The 22,018-nt window shown below is 41.9% G+C and overlaps 1 long non-coding RNA gene across 1 annotated transcript; it reads right to left on the minus strand.

Annotated features, from left to right (window-relative positions):
• Window positions 1–3,787: 3,787 nt before the first annotated feature.
• On the minus strand, window positions 3,788–4,297 carry LOC123485706. The gene is made up of 3 exons (XR_006659119.1): window positions 4,244–4,297; window positions 3,984–4,126; window positions 3,788–3,852 (listed from the first exon to the last, which is right to left on the minus strand). It is a non-coding gene; the product is annotated as an uncharacterized LOC123485706 (long non-coding RNA).
• Between the last annotated feature and the right edge of the window lie 17,721 nt (window positions 4,298–22,018).

Genomic DNA, 22,018 nt, shown 5'->3' on the forward strand with positions numbered 1-22,018 from the left:
ATATTCAGAGTTATTGACCCGTAAGCAGATTCAAGTAATTTAGCTACGTTTCCAACATGTTGACTCAAAAGCAAAATTACAGATAACTGGGAAGCTAGCTAACTAACGCAGGACTACCCAGTCCTAGAAATGTTGTGACAGGTAGATTTATTAGCTATCTGGACACTGGACACTAAATCCAACTGCTGGAGCTCTGTTCACCACACGAAAAGTATCAATCTAACTAACCAATTGCACGTCTAATCAATTACTGTCCAAATATGCAAAAAATATGCAACATAAAGCTATTTAGCTTACTAACTTGAAGGGCATCAAAGACCAACATGACGTTAGCTACTTTTGGTAACCTGAGCTCAATTAACTGTTGAAAGACTGTGATTAAGCTGCGTTAACAGTTTATCCAACTTGTAGAAGATGGACTTACAGTGAATTTCTTCTTGAGAAAGAGGGAGCTCGACGAGCTCGAGATGGAGCTCAGCAAACATGAGACGGTCAATTCTATTTGCAGGAGTAAGTGATTTTGTGTGTATGTGTGTTTACAATACAATTGCAAATGCAATTCTGATATTATTTTCTACATCTACATAGAGAGACAGAGGCCCACAGGACAGACAGAGGAGAGTACAGGAGAACAGAGAGAGAGAACAAGGATATTGGTTAGTGATAGGTTGACAGTTCAATGTCATCAGCTTTTAAGATTGAGTTGAACTACATATTATCATAATATAAATTATCTCCAGATTTTACCTTTAGCTCAATTAAATTAAACATAATTTGCCAGTTTTCCTGTTCTTCACATTGCTTATGTGTGTGTGTGTGTGTGTGTGTGCGCGGTGTTCAGAATGCTGATACTATTCCATCTTTGTAATAATATATAAAGTAATAATATAAAGGATCTAGGAAAGTAGAACATCCAGACAGCAGCATGGAACAGAGGGGAGTGAGGAGCAGACAGGACAGAGAGAGGAGAACACAGGACAATATATATATATATATATGTAAAAGAGAGAGAGAGAGAGAGAGAGAGAGAGACTGAGAGAGAGAGAGAGAGAGAGAGAGGAGGAGGCCGCCTACACAAGACAGACAGAGGAGCGTTCAGGAGAACAGAGATCTGGATGGATGTACTAAACATCCTATTACTGTGTATAATAACTTGCAAACATTGTGGAATATTTAGTTGGAGAAAGGATTGTATGCTGGTGTGTACACATATGTGTAAAATTGTGATGTGTCACTACAGTAAAACCCACAAAAAATGTTCTCAGGAGGAGGTAGTGTATTTGTTTTGTGTAATTAAAATCGTTGATATTGTCCTGTGGCTAATTGACATTGGAATCTGTGATTTATTACCACAAATAAATATACCATTAGATTTTCAAGTGTGTTTGGTGCCCGAGTTTGTACATATTATCTTTAAAAGTGCTGTGTCCCCCCATTCTACAGATATATAACACAAGGCCAACTACAATGTGAGTTTACGCAGTTCCAACATAATCCAAAGATGGTTAGAGCCTAAGTAATCCCAATCCGCTACCAGTGCACATAACCAGAATAATATTTACTGCAAAAATTATTTTTTTGGTCTAGGACATGACCCTTTGTAATAACAATTTGGAACTGCACCATGCACGCAAAGCATAAACTCACATTAGTTAACAGTAATTGTGACCAACATCAATATACGTGGAGGCCCACTATCCCTTGAGGTTTCCACGCCAAATCATCCTAAAGTATTAAAAACAATTATATGTAACTCAAAGTTACTTGTAGATGATTTGGGGAAAATAATACTTTAGGTACCGTTGACTTGTGCCCTCTTACATTTGGCTGCTTTGTTAAAATCTGATTAACAAATTTTATCTTACAAACAAAGTGGATTATGTATCTTTAGGCTCCCATAATGGTATTTATATATGTAAAGCGTTTGTAGGTCTAACTTAATTAAATTATCTATACAACAGTTTTCTAAATATGAAACAAAATATTAGATCCCAACTTACCTCAGAATCGGTTTGCTAGTGACTTATAAAATGCATGTGAGACATAAAGTTTAAAGTTGATCAAGATTAGTGGCATGATCAGGGAAAGTGTTGGAAAATAAATTGGTGACATAAAGTGGTTACTGTGAGAATTAGGGAGTGGGGGCTGGTTGCTCCACATGACCCTATGCTAATAGATCTCAATAAATATATTATTAATAGTAGTGCGCTCAATTACCACTAACACCATATTCCATGGGTTTACGACCACAATCCGGCTTAAAATAATATTAAAAAGTGTTGATTAATTGGCGTCAGGAGAGCACGGCATGTGGAAGAAAGCAGTGAGATATGGAGCGCTAATGTGTTATGTTTGACAATAAATGTTCCTGCTAGGCGTGTAGACCAAGCGTGAAAGAGCGCTTCATTTCCGTCGTCCGGTATCTGTGTTGCAGTGTGTAATTGCTCTGTATGAAGAGGAGGCTGGTGGGAGGAGCTATGGGGGACAGGCTCATTGTAATGGCTGGAATGGAATTAATGGGCAACGGAGTTGACGATGTTTCTATATGCTTGATGTGTTTAGGTGCGTTCCATCGGTCCCATTCCAGTCATTACAATGAGCCCGCCCCACCCTCCCACCCTCCCCACCCGCCTCCTCTGTTGTCATGGTGTTGTTAAACCCGTTTTCCCCAAATCCAGTGACGATTGTGTCTTCACATGACTGGTCGTCCCATGCCCTTTTCAGGAAGCCATGTTTCTGTGTTCATCAACACAGTCCTCCTCCCCATTTGCTGGGTCGTCATTACCATTGTCAGGCTGCTGTTGGTACCAGTAACTACAGGGTAAACAAGACAGAGAAAATTAAATAATAAACATTTGATTTGTCCCCCTCGCTTCAAATACAACAAGGCTTAAACTTTACCATAAATAGCTTACTTCCGGGTCCTTTCCCAACAATGCAGGGATAAAATGTTAGAAAAAAAGAAATACTACATTTTCTAAATAAAAAAAAAAGAAAATAGTAACACAGTAAAATCAATAAGGGCTTTATACAAGGAATACAACGGTACCGGAGTCAAGTATGTGCAGGGAAGTTCGAGGGTAGTTGGAGGTATTCTAGGTACTATGCTTGTATACATGTGGGTAGGTGTAAAAGTGTCAAGGCAATCCGGGTTAGATAATAACACAGAGTAGCAGCAAGTGCATGAAGAAATTGTGAGGTGTGTCTATGTATGAGTGTGTGTGTGTGTGTGTGGCGTGGTATGTGTGTGTGTGTGTGTGAGTGTGTGTTGGTGTGTCAGTGTAGTATGTATGTGTGTGTGTGTGTGTGTGTGGGGGTAGAGTCTAGTGAGGGTGCATAGAGCCAGTGGAAGAGAGCCAGTACAAAAATCAACAACAAAAGGGGTCAAAGTAAATAGTCAGACACTGTGGTAGAAAACATCATCCTAAATTATAGACATGTTTTTTTAGCTTTAAAATGAAGATACCTCACCAAGCATGGACAAACAACCAAAACTTTAGTTGTATTTTTTTTGAATGCCATTTTCAAATGCAAATAGTACTTCGTTTCTATGCATATCTTTAGTGCTTGTGGAATGACATCTATGAGGAAAACAAGGATTTTGAAGCAATATGTAATTTTGTTAAGTCTCCATATTACACCAGGAGGATCAAATTCACCTTGTAGTCATTGGATTATGAACAACACAGAGAATCAGAGCCTACCCCTTACACTGTGGTCAGTGTTATTAGAGCAGTAGTCTCTTACCTTGGGGTGGTCAGTGGTGTGCGGTCCACCCATCTCCCAGGTCCCCTCAGTAACAGAGTCATTCAGACCAATCCAGGCTCTCTTATCGAGGCCAAAGAGAAACTCCTGTTGATAAAGATACTGATATTGTCAACTGCAATAGACTACATGTGTTAAATATTGGAAGATACATTACTGACCAAGGGATGTTTGATCATAACCCCCCCCATATCTCTCTCTCTCTCTTGCTCTCTCACCTGTTCCTTATCACTGTTTACGATGACTAGGTCAGCTCCTCTCTCCATACAGTCCTCTCTGCTCTCCATCCAGGTTTTAGTCTCAGTAGACAGGAAGTACCAACTGGATTCAAACTTCTGCCAGCCTTTAGGACAGGTTTGTTCTACAAGACAAAAAACATGAATTATTATACTGCACCTATTATTGAAGAATACAAACACAAGTTGACTGCATATTAGGCATGTGATGTTACAAGTGATCATTTATTAGGTGAACTCACTCAGATTAGAGAACTTTCTTTTGAGATCATCTCTCTCCTTCTGTAGCTGGTCTCTCTCTTTAGGTCAGGTTGTTGTAACTGGTCTGTAGCTGGTCTCTCTGCAGTCACATTGGTTTTATCTCCCATGCCTCTGTTATCTAGAAAGGATTGATACATATACTGTAGCTACTGGTGAAAACACAATTTCTTACTTCTACTGTAATTGGCAGGTGTTAAAAACGGAAGGTCTATACAGTCTGCCTAAAAGTGGACAGAATATTTTGGATGTGTTTTGTTAGTTCCTGAACATGTCTAACAGAGGAGGAATTTAGTTACACAGATAACAACATTCATCTGAATTTGGGACCTTGTGAAAAACTGATTAATGATTAGATAACAATACACTCACAGACAAGTCTCAGGGAGATGTTGAGCGTGACTTGTAGAACACACAGCATCCCAAAGCTCACAGCAACCATCCTTGTAGAGCTCTTCTCCCTGAATCCCTCAGGTCCTGAGGAGATACACACTGATGTGAGAACACACATACACAACGTTCCCATGCACACATACCCACACACACACACACCCACATACACAACGTTCCCATGCACACATACACGCCACGTACACACAAACAAACACACGTAGACGAGGTGGTGTTGGTCCGACCAGCTACAAGAGGACTGTTTCTCAATGTTGTTTTAGAGGAGGTTACCATATCAGTATGACATGTTAGAAGCAGCATAATTACATTAATACATCTAAATACACTGAAAACATATAGCTATTGCATATTTACATTCAAGGTAAAATCATTATAAAAAACTTCCCACTGGACTTGCTATCAATTAGCATTTTTTCAGTGTTTTTGTGTCATGTGTAAGTCTTTGTCTTTGTGTGTGTTTGTGTGTGTGTGTGTGTGTGTGTATGTGACTTGAGATTTCTATAGTTTTAATTATACTTTGTGGCAAGTAACAATTTTTTCGGGGGAAGAAATAGTTTCTTTGGAGGTCACTATAACTTTTGAATACAGATCCCAAAAAATTACAACTCTTTAAAACTGTTGAATACAGATCTGAGAAAGCAACCACTCAGTCGGGGTCTCAACTTTGTAGAGAATAGCACAATGTGAATACACAATATGCAATTTGGAAATTAGGTTTTGCATCAGCAGTTTTTCTCTTGTTACGTCAGTCACTCTACTAGCCTTGTCAGCTAACAATTTTTAGATTGTCAGTTAGTCTAGCCAGCTATCTAAACTCTTTGTACTCATGGCCGAATACCGGTCTGGGCACATAGGATGTGTTCCCAGGGGCCCTGGCCTCCAGGGGTTCCCCATTTACTTATTTTGTCACTCTCACTCATATATCATTAACATGTCATAAGTCTTGACAAAATGTGTAGAATTGCAGGAAATGTGCTTTAAAAATGCAAAAATGTCTCTCCAGTCCATGGCAAAATGATTAGAATAGCAGAAAGCTTGCTTTAAAACGGCAACATTTTCTCTACTCCTTATGGCAAAATGTGTAAAATGTCAGGAAATTAACTTTAAAAGTAAAAGGTATTGACTATTTGTTTTTCCGCGTTATTTGTAATTTATTTTGTACATAATGTTTCTGCCATCGTCTCTTATAATCAAAAAGAGCTTCTGGATATCAGGACAGCGATTACTCACCTCGTATTGGACGAAGATTTTTTCTTCAACAAGGCGGCCACGAAAGATATCCCACAGATACCCGACAAGGCCCAAATCCCCATCATTCGCATGAGGAAGAGACTGAAATATCGTGGACGTAGGTCGGGGTGCCTTGTAAGGATCCGACGGCGAGCGAGTAAACTGCCTCTGCCATCAATCCTATTAGCCAATCTTCAATCATTAGAGAACAAATTGGATGATTTAAGATTACGGTTATCCTACCAACAGGACATTAAAAACTGTAACATCTTATGTTTCACGGAGTCGTGAATGAACGATTAAATGGACAACATACAGCTAGCGGGCTATACGCTACATCGGCAGGATAGAATGGCTGACTCCGGTAAGACAAGGGGTGGCGGTCTGTGTATATTTGTAAACAACAGCTGGTGCACAAAATCAAATACTAAGGAAGTCTCGAGGTTTTGCTCGCCTGAGGTAGAGTATCTTATGATAAGCTGTAGACCACACTATTTACTAAGAGAGTTTTCATCTATATTTTTCATAGCTGTCTATTTACCACCACAAACCAATGCTGGCACTAAGATTGCACTGAATGAGCTGTATAAGGCCATAAATCAACAGGAAACCGCTCATCCAGAGGAGTGCTCCTAGTGGCCGGGGGACTTTAATGCAGGGAAACTTAAATCTGTTCTACCTAATTTCTACCGGCATGTTAAATGTGCAACCAGAGGAAAAAAACTCTAGACCACCTTTACTCCACACACAGAGACGCATACAAAGCTCTCCCTCGCCCTCCATTTGGCAAATCTGACCATAACTCTATCCTCCTGATTCCTGCTTATAAGCAAAAACTAAAGCAGGAAGCACCAGTGACTCGGTTAATACAAAAGTGGTCAGATGACGCAGATTCTAAGCTACAGGACTGTTTTGCTAGCACAGACTGGAACATGTTCGGGATTCTTCAGATAGCATTGACGAAGTACACCACATCAGTCACTGGCTTCATCAATAAGTGCATCGATGATGTCGTCCCCACAGTAACCGTACGTACATACCCCAACCAGAAGCCATGGATTACATGAAACATCCGGCACTGAGCTAAAGGGTAGAGCTGACCGCTTTCAAGGAGTGGGACTCTAACCCGGACGCTTTATAAGAAATCCCGCTATGCCCTCCAACGAACCATCAAACAGGCAAAGAGTCAATACAGGGCTAAGATTGAATCATACTACACCGGCTCTGACGCTCGTCGGATGTGGCAGGGCTTGAAAACTATTACAGACTACAAAGGGAAGCACAGCCATGAGCTGCCCAGTGACACAAGACTTCCAGACGAGCTAAACCACTTCTATGCTCGCTTCGAGGCAAGCAAAACTAAAGCATGCATGAGAGCACCAGCTATTCCCGAGGACTATGTGATCACGCTCTCCGTAGCCGATGTGAGTAAGACTTTTAAGCAGGTCAACATTCACAAGGCCGCAGGGCCAGATGGCTTACCAGGACGTGTACTCTGAGCATATGCTGACCAACTGGCAAGTGTCTTCACTGACATTTTCAACATGTCCCTGACTGAGTCTGTAATACCAACATGTTTCAAGCAGACCACCATAGTCCCCGTGCCCAAGGACACTAAGATAACCTGCCTAAATGACTACTGACCCGTAGCACTGACGTCTGTAGCCATGAAGTGCTTTGAAAGGCTGGTCATGGCTCACATCAACACCATTATCCCAGAAACCCTAGACCCACTCCAATTTGCATACGCCCCAACAGATCCACAGATGATGTAATCTCTATTGCACTCCACACTGCCCTTTCCCACCTGGACAAGAGGAACAACTACGTGAGAATGCTATTCATTGACTACAGCTCAGCATTCAACACCATAGTGCCCTCAAAGCTCATCACTAAGCTAAGGATCCTGGGACTAAACACCTCCCTCTGCAACTGGATCCTGGACTTCCTGACGGGCCGCCCCCAGGTGGTAAGGGTAGGCAACAACACATCTGCCACACTGATCCTCAACACGGGGGCCCTTCAGGGGTCCCCCTCGTGTACTCCCTGTTCACCCATGACTGCATGGCCAGGCACCGACTCCAACACCGTCATTAAGTTTGCAGACGACACAACAGTGGTAGGCCTGATCACCGACAACGATGAGACAGCCTATAGAGAGGAGGTCAGAGACCTGGCCGTGTGGTGCCAGGATAACAACCTCTCTCCCTCAACATGACCAAGACAAAGGAGATGATTGTGGACTACAGGAAAACAAAGAGGACTGAGCACGCCCCCATTCTCATCGACGGGGCTGTAGTGGAACAGGTTGAGAGCTTCAAGTTCCTTGGTGTCCACATCACCAACGAACTATCATGGTCCAAACACACCAAGACAGTCGTGAAGAGGGCACGACAAAGCCTATTCCCCCTCAGGAGACTGAAAAGATTTGGCATGGGTCCTCAGATCCTCAAAAAAAATTCTACAGCTGCACCATCGAGAGCATCCTGACTGGTTGCATCACCACCTGGTATGGCAACTGCTTGGCCTCCGACCGCAAGGCACTACAGAGGGTAGTGCGTACGTCCCAGTACATCACTGGGGCCAAGCTTCCTGCCATCCAGGACCTCTATACCAGGCGATGTCAGAGGAAGGCCCTCAAAATTGTCAAAGACTCCAGCCACCCTAGTCATAGACTGTTCTCTCTGCTACCGCACGGCAAGCGGTACAGGAGTGCCAAGTCTAGGTCCAAAAGACTTCTCAACAGCTTCTACCCCCAAGCCATAAGACTCCTGAACAGCTAATCATGGCTACCCGGACTATTTGCACTGCCTTCCCACCCCCACTCCACCCTTTTTACGCTGCTGCTACTCTGGTAATTATTTATGCATAGTCACTTTAACTCTACCCACATGTACATATTACTTCAACTACCTCAACTAGCTGGTGCCCCCCGCACATTGACTCTGCACCGGTACCCCCTGTATATATAGCCTCCCTACTGTTATTTTATTTTACTTCTGCTCTTTTTTTCTCAACACTTTTTTGATGTTGTTTTATTTTACTTTTTATTAAAATAAATGCACTGTTGGTTAGGGGCTGTAAGTAAACATTTCATTGTAATGTCTGCACCTGTTGTATTCGGCGCATGTGGACAATAACATTTGATTTGATTTGATTTGAAGCCACTAGCCAGCCATATATCATGAGTTAGAAGATTATGAACATTAGGTTATATTATGAAGTTATTATTTAAGAGCATTGAAGACTAATCACAATCAGTAAATAAAATAATGCAGATTAACATCAATCATCAAAATCAATGATTAGCTGATAGCCTACCCTCCTTTCCTGATGTCAATCATGTCTTTAGGAGCCACTGTAACTAGTGGTGTAGTGATATTTGTTTAGGTGAGGGAGCGCATAAAAAAAAGAATGATGTCATCGTTTGTCTCTAGAAAAACTTTTGTTTGAATAACCTCAAAACATCAAGTTAGGCATACCTAATTTCAAAATAGGCAAACATCACTGTCAATCTTGAATGATAATTCCTCACGTTTTACTGATGAAATGTCCAAACTGCATTCCAATCATTTCAATCATTTTCATGGGAATATGCATTTAGATCTTCTTGAATTACTGTTTTGTGAGGTAATCAACCCAGATGGTGTTAACATAACTATTAGCCTTTCTTGTAGGCCTATTTTGTTTCAATCAAAGCATATATCCTGCCTACAGTGCTGTTGAGTTCTTCAGATAAGAAATGACTGAGGAGGTGTTTCTGGTGTAACATATTATAGACCTACTATGCTACAGGACAGTGCTTATAGAAAGTCTACACCCCCTTGATCTTTTATCACATTTTGCTGCCTTAAAATTACATCTTAAAAGGTTTTAATTCGATATATTTTCTACAGATCTACACAACCTACTCCACATTTTCAAAGTGAAAGACAGTTATAGAACAAAGAAAACTGAAATATCATAATTGGATACGTCTCCACCCCCCTGAGTTAATACTTGGTGGAAGCACCTTTTGCTGCAATTACAGCTGTGAATCATCTGAATTAAGATTCTACCAAATTTTGCACAACAAAAATATATCCATTGGTTTTGTCAAAATTGCTTGGATCGCTTGCCTTCTGCCTAGGCAGCATTGCTACAATGCTTGAGCTGGTCCAATGGTTGATTCAGAGCGGTAGCAAAGACAGTGCAGTATGAAGATATGCTAAAACTGCGACTCCAATAGAAATCCCTGATCACATTTGTAGGCAATGTCATGGCGACGTTGGCTAGAGAAGCTCATGCGCAGAAACACGTCATTGGGTCTAATAGTCATCTTGCGCCGACGTGCCCATGTACAGGACATATAAAGTTGCTTTTGTCACATTCATGAGGATGGAGTAATAACATGTAGAACTATTTAAGACATTGGCTTGAATCTAGGTTGTGCCTTTAGATTTTGAGAAAATTAACAACTAAGGAAGAATTTTTCACATCTCTCATTGACTTCCCCAAACGCCGGCCTGGTGTGTTTGGTCTGTTTTGCAAGTGTTCCAGGAAGTCTTGCAATGTTGTGCTTCTGGGTTTAGCAACCCTGCATTATTGTGACGCTGTTGTCTTAACCTTTGTAATTTTCAAGCTAGGATCAGTGTCAAGGGGCATTGTCGTGTATTAGGATTATGCCTTTGTTAAATGTTTTTCATGAAGAAATGGAATGTTGTTTATTTTAGGTCAAATGTGGCGTTTGTGGGGTGACGCCCCAGGGGAGACGGGTGATTGGACAGCAGAGGGAGCCACCCATCTTTTTGCATTGTTTTTAAGTAGGGGCTAGACAAAGAGAGGGCAGAGCGACCATTACAATCCGGGCCGTCGCTCTCCGGATGTCATGACATCTGTCACTTATGCTGAAGCTTGTGATATGAATAAACCTTATGATCCAAGTTCAGTATGAGCAGACTCCTTTGTTTATCAGCAATAATTGCCAGCATTTACTCGATATCGACAAATGGCGCAACGTGGGGCTGGTCTGCAAATCTTCTTTGTTGCGAGTCGTTGCCGCCAAGCTAACTCGTTCTGAAGTCAGCCAGACAAGGGTGAGTTTTCCTCACAGCTTTGGAAGTTGTTAGTTTGGATGCTATGTGATTGTACACTGGAGGGATGTACCATTAGGACCGAAATGTGCCTCGTGTGGCATTATGTGAGAACGGGGGTCTGGCTAATCATTACAAGAAATTTAAAACAGCGCAAAAGTGGATTGTTTATAGAGATGTGTTGCTTGAATAGTAAGTCAAGAACAATCGGGGCCAAGATACGTATACATTAGGGCATTGTGAAACTGTGGAAGACCTCGAAATGGGGCGACTCCTTAGGAGTGGGCCATAAATCCTTGCAACGCGCTAGGTGTTGTCAGGTTAGTTCTAGGAACTATGAGGTGGACGGTTATATTGTAAGTTATTCTCATCTTGTAGTCGACAGAGTATTTGCATGGGGTAGCCACTCATATAATATCCATAACTTACGGCAGCATAAAGTTAGACGGGATAAATGGACAATGATTTAGGCACAATGCAAGGTTACTTAGGGCGTGGTAGGCCACAGTTAGCTAAAGGCTAATGCTAAATGCTAAGGCTAAATGCTAATTGTGTTGCGTGCTACATGCTAACGGGTGTCCTTAGAGGTGTCATTGCGATGGACTAAGCCTCTTAAAATATGTCGGTGTGTGTGGAATTCAGAGTTCTACGCAAATGTGAGCTCTGTTATGTGTAATTTTTATTATAAGGTATAAAATAGTGAGGTTGTAGTGGAATGCTGGCGTTCTATTGTGTGGCAATCGTATGGTTAAATGGATTTGCGCATGCGCTTGATTTTACGGCGCTAAAACTACAACACGAGGAGATTGGTTAAACTACAACACGGGATTGTGGGTAAAGGGTCATATTTCTGTGGGGTTGTGTGCTCAGGGGGAGACAGAGAAATAGCCACAAAGAGGAGAGATTTGGACACGAATCTTCTAATCGTTAAAGTGACTGTTGTTCGAAAATGAAACTATTTGTTGAGATGTAGTGAATTTATAAATTAAATATATGTTGACGGAGTATAATGAATTAAATTAAATGACGGATTAAAATAAAATAAAAATGTTTTTGAGCGATCTATTTAGTCCTGAATTAAGTCTTAAAGTGAATGTGAGTGGGGGAATATTGAATATGGTTGAAGTAACTCAGTATTGCATTAACTACTAAAATATTTTCCTGTGTCTCTGTTTTTGTCATATGAGAGGAACAATGGAGAGAGAAAGAGAGGGGGTGCTGACGTACACGTCACGTGGACGCGACAGAGGATCAAGTCAAAAGGGTTTGGTACTGGTCTGGTTACAAAATCTTCCCCTACAGGATATCTGAAGTTATGACAATTTCACAGAGGCTTGGCAACAGACTGATCATTTGAATAAAATTTGCATTTGGGAGGCTCTGTGCATCACTGGGTTTAATTACAGTTGTGTTGGGAATCAAGGACTGACATTATTCCGTAAAATTTAAATAATTAGGTGCTTATAGAGCAAGGGGGTTTATGGGAATTGTAGTGTTGTAAGGTTAGAAGGCTTTGTTTTTGGGATTGCTTTGAAGTTGACTAACTTACATTTACTTTCCTGATGGGTTGTGGTAAGATAGCCACTAATTGATAAATGGGTAAGATAGGATATAGAAATACAAATTGGTTTTAATTATTCATAATTTTTAATTAATTTTTTAATTGATTTTTTATTTTAATTAGAAATGGTTTTTGAATAAAAATGTTAATTGAATTTTTTCATATTCATATTTTTATTGGTTGATTTTTTTTTTTTTGGGGTTGTTTAGTTTATATTAATAATTAAAGGGGGGAAGCCATAGGCTATATAGTCCAAAATAAAATAATTCACAATAAAGGAATATAAAAGGGTTGTTACAATGGGGGAGAAACGACAGCAAGGCTATGAAGGTGATTACACCGGTTGATATAGTACAAAATAGTAATCCTTATATCATTTTTATATTCTTAGTTGATATTGATGTTTAATTTGAAAGTGTTGTTTTGCAAAAGATACTGTTTGGTCTTTTTCTTTTCTTCCAGAAGCATTTGGGGAATATGTGGAGATTGAAATACTCAAACAAGGACAATATGAAGGGACAATGTGAAAGGACAATGACTGGAGGAGATGAAACAAGAGAGGGTGTGGAAAGATTCCGATTCCATCATCAACAATCCATTGGAAGTCGAGACTACGGGGAGATGAAGTGTAGTGGACTACATTCCAGTGTCTGCAATGAAATATAGACATATTTCATGTGTAATACATAATTTGTGTCATACTCTTACGTATTAATTTTTGTAGAATGATATTTGATGTTATTGGATACATGTGGGGATCTTAGATGTTTTTGTTTATTTCGTTGATGCTTAGGGACAGGGAGTCTAGGCAGGGAGAGGTCCACTGTAGGGTCCAATGGGTTGACCAGCCTGAGAGTGGACATTTTTGGATAGGATTTTGTTTGCAGGGGCTTACATGTGTATTTAATTGCATCATAGTTTCAAATGCATTTACATTGTTTATGAGTTTATCGGGAGTACCTAGGTGGTTGCCTGGGGCAGAGGGACCGTGAGAGAATTTTACTGTCTGGATTGATGGATGGATTTGGAACGAAGGTTGCCGGACAGTTTTTCGCTCTCACACTCCATAAAGATTTGTTCATATTTCATAGTAATGTATTCACACTTCATAAACAGTTATTCATATTTCATAGAAAGGTATTTACACTCTAGAGGAGAATGTTTTTGGTTTAATGTTAAAGATACTCAATAAGATAAATTGTTACTGGTCATAATCCTATTCTGTTTGTTTTCGAGACTTTTAGTTAGTCTCGAAGGGGGAAATGTCGTGCATTAGGATTATGCCTTTGTTAAATGTTTTTCATGAAGAAATGGAATGTTGTTTATGTTAGGTCAAATGTGGCGTTTGTGGGGTGACGCCCAGGGGGAGACGGGTGATTGGACAGCAGAGGGAGCCACCCATCTTTTTGCATTGTTTATAAGTAGGGGCTAGACAAAGAGAGGGCAGAGCGACCATTGCAATCCGGGCCGTCGCTCTCCGGATGTCATGATATCTGTCACTTATGCTGAAGCTTGTGATATGAATAAACCTTATGATCCAAGTTCAGTATGAGCAGACTCCTTTGTTTATCAGCAATAATTGCCAGCATTTACTCGATACGACAGCATCTTGCTCTCAAGTGGAAATAAAGTTACACATACATACACAGAAACTGCAACATCACAACCTTTACAGCATCACCTTATGAAGACCCCATCTGCGCAATTGAACTTGGTGAGGAGAGGAAATCGGTATGTTTTCTTGCGTCACTATGAGGAAACAGTTGTGGCTCTTCCACAGTATTGATTCACTTCCACAAGTCCATTTCCTCCTCCACTGAACATTTAAAAAAATTTATCTGAAACCCACAGCCTGAATGATTCAGAGATGCTTTGATTTCCTAACAGTGTTGATCCACATGATCCTGCTTGTTGTTCCCATCTTCTGACAGATCTCTTTGTCCTTTGTCTTCTTCCAGTTTTACATTTACATTTTACATTGAAGTCATTTAGCAGACACTCTTATCCAGAGCGACTTACAAATTGGTGCGTTCAACTTAGGATAGCCAGTGGGACAACTACATCTTGATCACAGTAAGTACACTTCTTCAAACAAGCAGCTGTGAGCAAAGTCAGTGCAATAAGGGACAACTACAGTGGGGGAAAAAAAGTATTTAGTCAGCCACCAATTGTGCAAGTTCTCCCACTTAAAAAGATGAGAGAGGCCTGTAATTTTCATCATAGGTACACGTCAACTATGACAGACAAAATGAGAAGAAAAAAAATCCAGAAAATCACATTGTAGGATTTTTTATGAATTTATTTGCAAATTATGGTGGAATATAAGTATTTGGTCAATAAAAAAAGTTTCTCAATACTTTGTTATATACCCTTTGTTGGCAATGACACAGGTCAAACGTTTTCTGTAAGTCTTCACAAGGTTTTCACACACTTGCTGGTATTTTGGCCCATTCCTCCATGCAGATCTCCTCTAGAGCAGTGATGTTTTGGGGCTGTCGCTGGGCAACATGGACTTTCAACTCCCTCCAAAGATTATCTATGGAGTTGAGATCTGGAGACTGGCTAGCCCACTCCAGGACCTTGAAATGCTTCTTACGAAGCCACTCCTTCGTTGCCCGGGCGGTGTGTTTGGGATCATTGTCTTGCTGAAAGACCCAGCCACGTTTCATCTTCAATGCCCTTGCTGATGGAAGGAGGCTTTCACTCAAAATCTCGAAATACATGGCCCCATTCATTCTTTCCTTTACACGGATCAGTCGTCCTGGTCCCTTTGCAGAAAAACAGCCCCAAAGCATGATGTTTCCACCCCCATGCTTCACAGTAGGTATGGTGTTCTTTGGATGCAACTCAGCATTCTTTGTCCTCCAAACACGACAAATTGAGATTTTTCCAAAAGTTCTATTTTGGTTTCATCTGACCATATGACATTCTCCCAATCCTCTTCTGGATCATCCAAATGCACTCTAGCAAACTTCAGACGGGCCTGGACATGTACTGGCTTAAGCAGGGGACACGTCTGGCACTGCAGGATTTGAGTCCCTGGCAGCGTAGTGTGTTACTGATGGTAGGCTTTTTACTTTGGTCCCAGCTCTCTGCAGGTCATTCACTAGGTCCCCCCCGTGTGGTTCTGGGATTTTTGCTCACCGTTCTTGTGATCATTTTGACCCCACGGGGTGAGATCTTGCGTGGAGCCCCAGATCGAGGGAGATTATCAGTGGTCTTGTATGTCTTCCATTTTCTAATAATTGCTCCCACAGTTGATTTCTTCAAACCAAGCTGCTTACCTATTGCAGAATCAGTCTTCCCAGCCTGGTGCAGGTCTACAATGTTGTTTCTGGTGTCCTTTGACAGCTCTTTGGTCTTGGCCGTAGTGGAGTTTGGAGTGTTACTGTTTGAGGTTGTGGACAGGTGTCTTTTATACTGATAACAAGTTCAAACAGGTGCCATTAATACAGGTAACGAGTGGAGGACAGAGGAGCCTCTTAAAGAAGAAGTTACAGGTCTGTGAGAGCCAGAAATCTTGCTTGTTTGTAGGTGACCAAATACTTATTTTCCACCATTCTCAATTTGTCTGTCATAGTTGACGTGTACCTATGATGAAAATTACAGGCCTCTCTCATCTTTTAAGTGGGAGAACTTGCACAATTGGTGGCTGACTAAATACTTTTTTTCCCCACTGTACATCTCGATCACATTTTCACTCAACAACTGTAGTTTAGACATGTTTGTGATCTAACTAACCCACAATCCTAATATTTGTGTAAACTCTTCACAGTTGTGTTCTGTGTGTGTAACTGAGTAGACTGATACCCCCTTTCATTGATCCACAATCCATAGGTAAGGCTGTACAGTGAAATAGAAGTATGCCCAGAGTCGTGGCTGAACAAGGACATGGTAAATATGAATATAGCTGTTTTTTCTGTAAACCGGCAGGACAGAACGGTGGTGGCAGGGAGGTGGTGTGTGTCTCTTTGTTAACAACATCTGGTGTTATCAAGGAAGTCTCAAGATTCTGCTCACCTGAGTTAGAATACCTCATGATAATCTTTAGACCATAATATTTACTAAGAGAGTTTTCATCTATATTTTTGTAGCTGTGTATTTACCACCACAAACCGATGCTGGCACTAAGACCTCACTCAAGGAGCTGTATATGGCCATTAGCAAACAAGAAAATGCTCACCCAGAGGTGGCACTCCTAGTGGACGTTGACTTTAATGCAGGAAAACTTTAGTCTGTTTTACCGAATTTCTACTAGCACGTCACCTGTGCAACTGGAACTGAAAAAACTCTAAATCACCTTTACTCCACACACCGAGACACATACAAAGCTCTCCCTTGCCCTCCATTTGGCAAATCTGACCATAACTCTATCCTCCTGATTCTTGCCTACAAGCAATAACTAAAACAGGAAGTACCAATCACGCGCTCAATACAGAAGTTGTGCAATGAAGCGAATGTTAAGCTACAGGACTGTTTCTCTACGACAGACTGGAATATGTTCTGGGATTCATCCTATGGCATTGAAGAATTTACCACATCAGTGACCAGCTTCATTAGTAATTGCATCGACGACATCTTCCCCCACAGTGACCAGACGTACATATCCCAACCAGAAGCTATGGATTACAGGCAATATCGGCATTGGGCTAAAGGCTAGAGCTGCCACTTTCAAGGAGCGGGACACTAATCCAGACCCTTATAAGAAATCCCACTACCTCCTACGATGAACCATCAAACAGGCAAAGCTTCAATACAGGACCAAAATCGAATCCTACTACACAGGTTCTGACGCTCGTTGGATGTGGCAGGACTTGCAAACTATTACAAAGGAAACCCAGCAGTGATTTGTCCAGTGACGCGAGCCTACCAGACAAGCTAGTTACACTATATATACAAAAGTATGTGAATTCCCCTTCAAATCAGTAGATTTGGCTATTTCAGACACACCCGTTGCTGACAGGTGTATAAAATTGAGCACACAGCCATGCAATCTCCATAGAAAAACACTGGCAGTAGAAAGGCCTTACCGAAGAGCTCAGTGACTTTCAATGTGGCACCATCATAGGATGCCACCTTTCCAACAAGTCAGTCAAATCTCTGCCCGGCTGGAGCTGCCCCGGTCAACTGTGAGTGCTATTATTGTAAAGTGGAAATGTATAGGAGCAACAACGTCTCAGCTGTGAAGTGGTAGGCCACACAAGCTCACAGAACGGGACTGCCGAGTGCTGAAGCGCGTAAAAATTGTCTATCCTCGGTCCAAACTGCCTCTGGAAGCAACATCAGTACAATAGAAGCCGCACAGAAGCCTAAGATCACCATGTGCAATGCCAAGTGTCGGCTAAAGTGCTGTAAAGCTCGCCGTCATTGGACTATGGAGCAGTGGAAACGTGTTCTCTGGAGTGATGAATCACGCTTCACCATCTGGCAGTCCGACGGACAAATCTGGGTTTGGCGGATAACAAGAGAACGCTACCTGCCCGAATGCAAAGTGCCAACTGTAAAGTTGGGTGGAGGAAGAATAATGGTCTGGGGACGTTTTTTATGGTTCGGGCTAGGCCCATTAGTTCCAGTGAAGGGAAATCTTAACGCCACAGCATACTATGACATTCTAGACGATTCTGTGCTTCCAACTTTGGAGCAAAAGTTTGGGGAAGGCCCTTTGCTGTTTTAGCATGACAATGACCCTGTGCACAAAGCGAGGTCCATACAGAAATGGTTTGTCGAGATCGGTGTGGAAGAACTTGACTGACCTGCACAGAGTCCTGAACTCAACCCAAATGAACACCTTTGGGATGAATTGGAATGCCGACTGCAAGCCAGGCCTAATCGCCTAACATCCGTGCCTGATCTCACTAATGCTCTTGTGGCTGAATGGAAGCAAGTCCCCGCAGCAATGTTCCAACATCTAGTGGAAAGCCTTCCCAGAAGAGTGGAGGCTGTTATAGCAGCAAAGGTGGGACAAACTCCATATTAATGCCCATGATTTTAGAATGAGATGTTCGACAAGCAGGTGTCCACATACTTTTGGTAATGTAGTATACCTTCTATGCTTGCTTTGAGGCTAGCAACACTAAACCATGCAGGAGAGCACCAGCTGTTCCGGACTACTGTGTGATCACGCTCTCCATGACTAAGACCTTTAAACAGCTTAGCATTCACAGACAAATTACAAGGACGCATAGTCAGAGCATGCGCTGAGCAACTGGAAAGTGTTTCAATGACATTTTCAACCTCTCCCTGACCCAGTCTGTAATACCTACATGTTTCAAGCAGACCACCATAGTCCCTGCGCCCAAGAATGCCTAATTAAACTGTCTAAATGACTATCGCCCTGTAGCACTCACACCTGTAGCCATGAAATGCTGTGAAAGGCTGGTCATGGCTCAGTTCAACACCATCATCCTAAACACCTTGGACCCACTCCAATTCGCATACCTCCCCACAGATCCACAGATGATACAATCTCTATGCTCATCATTGACTTCAGCTCAGAGTTCAACACCATAGTGCCCTCCAAGCTCAACACTAAACGAAGGACCCTGGGATTAAACAACTCCCTCTGCAACTGGATCCTAGACTTCCTGACGGGCTGCCCCCAGGTGGTGAGGGTAGGCAACAACATATCCGCCACACTGACCCTCAACATGGGGTCCCTCAGGGGGTGCATGCTTAGTCCCTTTCTGTACTCTTTGTTCACCCATGACTGGGTGGCCGCGACCAACTCCAACACCATCATTAAGTTTGCCGACTGACACAACGGTGGTAGGCCTGATCACCTATGACGATGAGACGGCCTACAGCGAGGAGGTCAGAGACCTGGCAGTGTGGTGCCAAGATTAGTTTTGTTTTATTTCATACGATCAGTTACGAGTTTTGTAAATGTTTTCATTGTGTTTTGTTTAGAGTGCTCCATGTCAGCAATGAGCATGTTTCTGGTTTCTCTGTCCTCTTAACATTGACGGAGAGTTTGTGCCAGAGCATGCATAGATGTAGGCTAACTGGCCTGCTGCGTGCAAGTGTAGGTAAGTGCCATTTGGGGATGTCTGATTTCTGATTGCTTTAACTCACCATCACTAATAAGCTGAGCTTCTCAGTATTTTTGTTTCTCTCCAGCACACAGTAAGTCAAAGAAGTCAGTATTATTGAATTTCAGTTGTGAATGTTAGTTCCTCAAAGTATTTAAAAAATCTTTCCAACACTCTCCCTTTTCGATAAACACCAGTCCACGGTGTGAAACAGCAAAATGTCATGTTCTGAAGATAGCATATATCCAGTAGAAATGTCATAAAATACCTGAACACATCTCCCTTTGAGTGAAAACAGCTGCGCTCTCCCGAGTTTACTGGCACAAAAAACTCTGAGGGCCCGGAATAGGCTAGTTTATTAAATGTTGCAAGTTCGCTAGCGTCAGCTTCCGGCCGGACCTCCATATATACAGTCATTGGGCCGGACCCAGTTGATTGATTTGATACAATGTTGCCCTTCACTAACTGATTGATTTGATACAACGTTGCACTTCACTAGTGATAGCGCAAGTCAAGACTGAAAGGGAGGCAGACAGGCAGAGTAAAGAGATGAATGAGATTGAAAGAACCTGCATTTTCATCAGGATATTTTCTGTTTTTATTTGTGGGGTTTATTCATTTTTACTTAGTTGACAATGGAAGTTATACTACTGCTACATTGGCCTATAGGCTATATTGCTTAGTTCCATGCGCTAATTTATTAAGCTAATCAAGGTGTATCAATGTGTCCATATGGCAGAGGCTGGTTGATTTTGAGAAACAAAAACGTTATTGAAATTAAACTGTTCCACGAAAATACACATGAAAATCAGAACTGGCACGCAGATCAGTAGAAATGCTAGGGTAAACTTCCTCAAACTTTAAACTCACGCGCCACAAAAGAATAGACCGTTGTGTACAGGGTGCACGTTTCTTTGTACTACATAATTACAACGGGTGTGTTTTTGTGTGTCAAAAATATTGAAACATTTCTGGAATTGTGATACTTGCTTTGTCATTACTTAACTACATTGTGATAATGAAATCTATACTGTATATCTGCTCCATGGGCCCTGGTCAAAAATAGTGCATTAAAAGGGGAAGTCCCAAATGGCACCCTATTCCATATATGGTGCACTACGTTTGAACAGACCCTATGGGCCCTGGTCAAAGCAACTGTGCTAATAGGGAAGCATTTGGGACTATATTGAGATTGAGGGTTGGCAGCAAATGTTTGCTCAAGCTTGCAGTCATCTCAAATATGGTAAACAGGAAGCTACTGTATGATTAAATTGCCAAAATTACACAATATAGCTGCAGCATGACTTCAAATGTGCAATCTGTGATTTCTAAATGAATGATATTTCCCCATTGATACTTGAAAATGTAACTTTTACTGTAAATGCCTCATGAGCTTAGTTGAACCGTCTAACCCCATCACGACCCAAAATATATGCTTGTTTCACAATGAAATTGTAAACAAACACCATATAGCTTCAGATGGTTAAAACTATCATTTTGATCTCGTGGATGGTCAGTCCTTGCATACATATATCTCTCTATGAATTTGAGAGTGGTTATATTTTTCCAGGCCTGTCCCTCAGCTGTTTACCAAATACAGTGGCGGGGTGTCCCCTGTGTTGTTGTTTAAAAAGGTTATTTTCAATTGATCGTCTTTAAATCCAAATAGTTTCGATAAGTGAAGTAAAAAAATACATTGAATTGATACTGTGATGCCACGAGAGGCTACCGCTTTCCAGCGGGGTTGCCCAAGTAGTGCAAGGAGTCCAGGTTCAACCAAAACAAGGATTTTATTAAAGGTCTTCGGCAACTAACGAAATTATAACACAATTCTCTTCTTCCCCGAGCCCACCCTCCAGACCGTGTCTCTTCCCTTCAAAACAACTCCAGCCCATCAGCTCCTGATTGGTTTCAGCTGCGTGGGAAGATTGGCCATAGAGGGTTGGAGTTCCCGACCATACCAGCAGATGGAGCCATAGCTGTCTGGGTTTGCAGCCATCTCAGGGGGGATGTAACGTCCCTCCAGGACACAGCCTCTCGTGACATCACACATCCCCCTCCTCGGGACCGACGTCCTCGTCGGGTAAAGGCAGCGAAGAAGGCATCACGCCGGGAGAGGGCGTCCGCATTGCCGTGGTGCTTGCCAGCCCTGTGGACAACAGAAAAGTTAAACGGTTGCAAGCTCAAAAACCATCTGGTTACTCTACTGTTTGATTTTCAGTAAAGCACAGAGTTCTTTCATCACCCTGGACATGAATGGAGTCCCTTGGTCCGTCAATATCTCTTTTGGGATTCCCAGACTAGTTGAGAGACGGAACAGCTCCTTGGCGATTTGTCTGGATGTAGCCTTCCTCAGCGGAATGGCCTCCGGGTACCGGGACGCATAGTCCAGAATGACCAGAATGTATTGATGTCCCCTGGCACTTTTCGGTAAGGGCCCGACTATGTCTAATCCAA

The sequence above is a fragment of the Coregonus clupeaformis genome, unplaced genomic scaffold (assembly GCF_020615455.1).
Source record: "Coregonus clupeaformis isolate EN_2021a unplaced genomic scaffold, ASM2061545v1 scaf0808, whole genome shotgun sequence".
NCBI classification, from domain to species: Eukaryota; Metazoa; Chordata; class Actinopteri; order Salmoniformes; family Salmonidae; genus Coregonus; species Coregonus clupeaformis.